General features: G+C 37.7%; 1 non-coding gene across 1 annotated transcript; it reads right to left on the reverse strand.

Annotated features, from left to right (window-relative positions):
- Positions 1-2,881: 2,881 nt before the first annotated feature.
- TRNAI-AAU (transfer RNA isoleucine (anticodon AAU)) lies at positions 2,882-2,955 on the reverse strand. Its single transcript has one exon. It is a non-coding gene; the product is annotated as a tRNA-Ile (tRNA).
- Positions 2,956-6,354: the final 3,399 nt, after the last annotated feature.

Genomic DNA, 6,354 nt, shown 5'->3' on the forward strand with positions numbered 1-6,354 from the left:
ACAAATTACATTTCGTTTGGCATGCGTCATTTGCACCCGCGACCCGCAATCCGCGCATCGCCTAGCCACGATCTGTTTAGACCGTGCCTCAACTGAGATATACCCTTAAACCATTCATGCATTCAACTAATTTCACACAGCACCGTCATCGCTAAAAAACGTAGTTCTACGTTAATAAACTATTCGGATCACTTCGCTACTAAACCATTGAGACCTTTTTTAGGTACGTAAATACGGTTAATAAAATGAAGCAACCCGTATAACTATGCTCCACTGCGTCAAAAATATTGTCCGCGAAACCGCTATTTGTTATCGCTTTTCAAAAACAAAACTCATAAATAAAAATCTAGCACATAAAATATTGTCGGAGGCCGTTGCCAGTCGACGCCCTTCCGACATAATATACTGCCGGAGTCTTTCTTCAAAATATTGAACACACTCCTTATCAGTCATGACGAACCTTCGGAGTTTTTCAACAATTTTGAACCTTGTTCGAAAGATTATTATCATTGAATTGTACACTATTATTAACGGCACTATATGCAGTGACGTACCTAGATAAAATGCCGCCCCTAGACAGCGCCAAAATGCCGCTTAATTTTTTTATACAGTATTTATATCATCCTTTCCAATATCTAAGAAATGTGTTGTATGGAGACATTACTAACAAAATATCATACTTTAATTATTCGCAAATCTGCACGTGTCGTTTAAGGTCACCAAAGACTTCGAAGGGCAACGGAGGGAAACTAGATATCGCGAACCCAACAAAACCAGTGATTAGGTAGCTATTTCTATATATTTCAAATGATTCTGCTTGATTTACCGCCCTTAGTATAGAGTATAACCCAATGTATGTCTTGAACGTTTCCACCATTATATCTGTCGCAAGCTCCCTCTGCCGTCTCAGCCCCAGAGGTGCTGTGTCTCTTTCTACAGATTCCATTCACAAGAGTGTGAGTTTCCTAACCCCCCTTTCCCCACTCACGATACATAAACTCATCGACAGGGGAGTTGACCCGAAAGTTTTAACCTTCGATTTCAGCAGCACGAGACGTCAGGGTGCATAAAGGGCTGTGTTTTGAGATGACTCAGATTCTTACAGGTCACGGAGTCATGCGAGCATACCTGCACCGGTTTAAAATAACATCTGATGGAAAGTGTCCATGCGATGACGGAAGTGACCAGGATGTCCTACATTTACTCCTAGATTGTCAAATCTTTAGCAAGGATCGGCACAACCTGAACTTTTTATTACAGATGGCAGATGCGGACATTCGAAACCTTCCGGGGACCATGGCAAACGAGGCTGGAAGAGATGCACTTTTTAATTTCTGTATTGATTTAATAAAAAGAATAAAAATAATAAATGGTGACATGTAATGATTCATGCCTTTCAGATCCAGTGACTGCAATCATATAAGATAGGATAAGTATATGCTCAGAATATCAGTCCTATGCGACATTTCTTTTACTACGGGAAAAAAAACTCGGCTACAAATCGCAGTCCTCAGTTCCCAATGAATACGACAAGATATTCATCAGAATCACCACCGCCTTGCGCTACAAAGAATTTTCCAGGGTTTTTGCAAGGCGGTTTCATAGGCCCTGGCCGAATTCAAATTAGCAATACCCGATGCGGGTAGAAGAATAGTTTTCGATAAGGCATATTCTCTCAGCCGGCACAATTTTCATTTGAATAGCATCAAGTAGAGTAGTTTGCGTGCCAAAGTCCTTAAGAAACCTCGATAGTAAATGCGAGGTATCCATAAAGGCATCTAGAAAAAAAGACCCCCCCTTTCCACTCTAGTCTGTTGAAAATATTAAGACTCTTTGATTAACCATATAGGAAAAAATAGAGCTGTATTTTAAACATTAGTATTCTCGATATTTCTATACGGAGTCGAGTCGTGGATCTTGAAGGCAATTGATGCCTTTGAGATGTGGTGTTGGCGACGAATGCTTCGTATTTCTTGGACGGAGCACAAGACGAACCAGCCAATCATCCAGAGACTGAAGATAAAGGAACGGCTCTCGACAATATGTCTGAGAAGAATTCTGCAGTTTTTTGGACATATTGTCAGGCGCGGACCGGACAACCTGGAGAAACTGGTAGTTTTGGGTGGCCTCCAAGGAAGGCAAAGCAGAGGAAGAGCGTCTACGCGCTGGAGCGACCAAGTGAACGAGCTGACTGGGGGCACCATCCATTCTACCCTGAGAGAAGCGGAAGATCGAGAAGTATGGAAAGTCTGGGTCGCTCAAAGGATGGCGAAATTCAAATGTGGTCACGATCCTCAGCCATGAGTGCACGACCAAGAAGAAGAGCTGTATGTGGTAGGCGATTTTTTATGGCATATACCTGCCAGACGTGGGCAAAATACGGCTCTTCGTTGACGGCTCTCAATATCTCTTGATAAAAATATAGGTTTTTTCTTTCCATATTTTTGCGAGTTTTCCTTTCTTGCGTGAATTCCCCAAACCCAGATAATTTCAAGCTTTGATTATAGGAATGAATGCAATAAAATTATGGCCTCAGCCACTGGTGGGATGTTCACCGACAATTAAGTATATACGGCATGTCGCATCAACAAGTGGCTACCTAAGAGTGACGTCAGAAAAAATGAGCTGCTGGTTGTGTCTCAACTTGACCCTTATAACATTTACACATGAACCGAATTTCGTAACGTATTGACGCGAATAGAAATTACACAGCTTGTATTATACATTGTAGATAATATAAAAAACTTATTATTGGTTTTTTTTGTACATAGGTACACATTTTTCACAATAAGATTATTATGTATATTGACATCATACGTAATAGATAAATTCTATTATTAACTAACACGTTAAATTTTTTTCACAAAATTAAAAAAAAAATTGGCCCATGAGGGGATCGAACCCGCGACCTTCGCGTTATTAGCACGACGCTCTAACCAACTGAGCTAATGGGCCGATGCCGTCGTTGGGAAAAATACCGTATCTGAACGGAAAACTTTGTCAAGCTGTATTAAGTTTGACGTATTATTTATCTACTGAGATTTACTGATAGTTTGAACGTGTGAAATTCGTACCTAGATATAAATTTTTTTTTTTATATCTAATGTATTATTATACTCCAACAATAATATAATACTTATTACATTCTGACGAATTTCGTTAGCATGTATCTACATATTACATAAAAATATACTAAAAACCCTAAACGCCTATAGAGGCGCCCTAAAACCCGCTGGATAGACGAACTTATAAAGTTCGGTGGATGTACGTGACAGCAAAAAACTAAGGATCGAGAAGAGTGAATGGCGCTAAGGGAGGTCTTCATCCAGCAGTGGATCGACACCGGCTGATGATGAAAAGTATTTTATTTCTTTAGTGCCCATCCCATAACTAAAGTTTAATAATTTTGGTAGTAGGTACTACACATAATTTTCGTATATTCAACTTAAATTGTATCTCGTTATTTGTAATCCAATGATATGTACCTATGATAATAATTTTTGAGTTGCTCCGCTCCGGGACCTAATACTTGCTCCGGCTCCGCTCCGGGTAAAAAGATTTAATAAGCATTATTTATGTAATACAAATGTTGAAAGTGTAGTTTTAAAATACTTGTCATTTTCATTATTACGTAATTCTATTAAACAAAACCGCCAGCAAATCGTCTTTCATTATTTGCCTCTTCTGTCAAAAAAGTGAGGTTATTTATCACTCCGCAGTGTTGCCATATTTCAAATAATTCCAGTGTTGTAAGGTGTCAAAATATACTATTTTCATTGGATGAAAGGAAATTAAGACAAAAATTTAATAATAAAAAAAGCACTACAAATTTTTGGTGCTCCGGGTAAAATCCCATGCTCCAGTGCTTCGTGCTCCTACTCCGAGCTCCGCTCCAAAGCTCTGCATAAAAGTACTGATAATAGACTAAATTTGTTACGTAGTTTTAAGAACTAACTGTCTTCCCACAATTTTTTGGAATGTAATAATATAAACACAGTTGTGATGTAAGCATCATGGGGTCGATTGTTATGATACTTTTGTGTAATATCTGTTGATTAGGTACTAACTCTCCCCTAATCGTTGTCCGTGTGAATATATCGCAAATAAAACCAATGTCTATTCAGTACTCAACAATTAATATTGAGCAACTAGCCAATACAACGAGACTGTTGTATCAGACATCATACTTTAATGTTATGTAGGTATGTTAAATACCCGAATGAGCCTAATACAGTATTTTAATAAGATAAAATCGTTAATTAAATGTTGGACTAATTATAGCAGCCTGGTCAAACAGGTAGGTACTATTACATAGGTACCCATAGGTACCAATAATATTGTCAAAATTGCGAGCATGTACGAATTAGCAATTATTACTTACACCACTAATATTATTATTAAGTATCCATAAGTTAATAATGAAATTATACTGAACGATTGTAAAAAAATCGATATACATAAAAATAAAAAATATTGCATGATTTTCCGTTCACATCATAGGTGGCACTGTTGCATACGGCTTCTAAGAATAAAAATATATTGTACGACATTGTACGGCACGAAGTTATTATAATAAGTGCCAATTTAAAAAGGTAAGGAACTTCGCTAAAGTTTGAAGGTGCAAAATTACTTCAAAGAAAAACAATTTTTCGCAAAATTTCCCTATAGATGCATATTATTATTACGACGTAAATTGTAATTGAAGTGGGGATTACGTGTTTGTGTTACCTAGCGATTAATATTTTTGCAATCCATGTAAATTAATGTCATATTAACGATCTTTTTTCTCATAGTGTACATAATAATATGTCATTAAGGTTTTCTTTGTGGTATTTTACATTAAATTTGACTTACATTTACATAGGGATTGAAATAACGGTATTTGAAAACGGTATCTTCGTATTTTTCGATGTCGAAATACCGGAATTTGTCAATACGGCTATAAGTATTCGGTATTGGAAGTGGAAGCAAAATATATAAATTAATAGGACAGCGATGTCTGGTTTACTTCCGTTGTCCTTTGACGTCCTTGGTGACCAGCAAGGATACGTGCAGATTTGTAAAATACATTTTGCAGTATAGATAGGTACTTACAATTTTTAATTTATCAAAATATTTTTGCCAGTCGCTCGCTGATTTTAGTAGTTGTAGGTTTATTTTTAGATGTATCTGAAATCACGGTTAGAAACTGTTCGTTTATAATATAATCATTATTAACCTCACCCCTCATCATCATCATCACCAAGGGCGCGACAACCCGGTGTGGGTCTTGGTATCCTCCAACAGCTCCCTCCACCTGTCCCTATCTAGTGTGGTCGCTTTCCAATTCGGTACCCCCAGAATACGGCAGTCACTGGCAGCTCCATCCAACCAGCGAATCTCTTGGCCTGCCTCTTCTTCTACGCCTTATTGGATTGCTGGACATCACTCTCTTTGCTGGTTCATTGTCATTCATACGGTGCACATGACTTATCCATCGCAGTCTCCCAATCTTAATTGATTGAATTACGCTGCAATCTTCGTACAGCCCGTAGAGTTCAGCATTATATTATCATCTCCTCCAATTGGTGCCGTCCCTGATCGGTCCATATATACGGCGGAGAATTTTTCTTTCAAAAATGTTCAGGGCTCGTTCATTTCGCAGAGTTAATGTCCAGGTTTCCGTTGCGTAGGTGAGCACTGGCTCAACATTAACCTCACCCCTAGTGGCAAATATTTAATTTTGGAATAATAATAAATTTATACACTACAATGGACTAGCGTATGCCTATTTTTTATGTTTATCTACTAAACAGTAGCTTATACAACAATGGAGAAATATAATTAATATTTACCTATATTGGTCGGTACTTCTGTGGTTTCCATATATTTTACGAATACTGAGTTTCAATTAAAAATACCGAAATACCGGTCATTCGGTATTGAAATCCCTACACTTATAGGCATCTAGTAGTAAAGGTGTGTTGTAACTTGTAAATAGTTCGTGCTTACCTACCTTTACTAATTTATTTTAAATTTAGATGTCAAGCTACAAACGAATCTCTTTTGCGTCCGGCAAGATTTATTTAATAGGGTAACTACCCTTTGAATATTCAGCACCCACGTACATATCTCTGAACAAGTTACCAGTAGCTTGGTAGTAGATACTTAGTAGTTCAATTATATTGTATAGGCTCGTATCTGAAGAGGAAAGTTTGTTTTGAAGCTGTCGACTTAGTGACAGCTGTTTTAGTTTAGTGAAACTCCCGGATTAAACCCTCGATGTACCAACCCTTAATAAAACATAATTCGCATCATCAGCTCAAGTTTAGTTTGTTTTCTGCTTCTTATTTTGGTGGCGTCTTTTATCGAAGA

Source organism: Rhyacophila brunnea, unplaced genomic scaffold (assembly GCF_057557595.1).
Source record: "Rhyacophila brunnea isolate RB1 unplaced genomic scaffold, BYU_Rbru_1.0 scaffold_23, whole genome shotgun sequence".
In the NCBI taxonomy this organism is placed as follows: domain Eukaryota; kingdom Metazoa; phylum Arthropoda; class Insecta; order Trichoptera; family Rhyacophilidae; genus Rhyacophila; species Rhyacophila brunnea.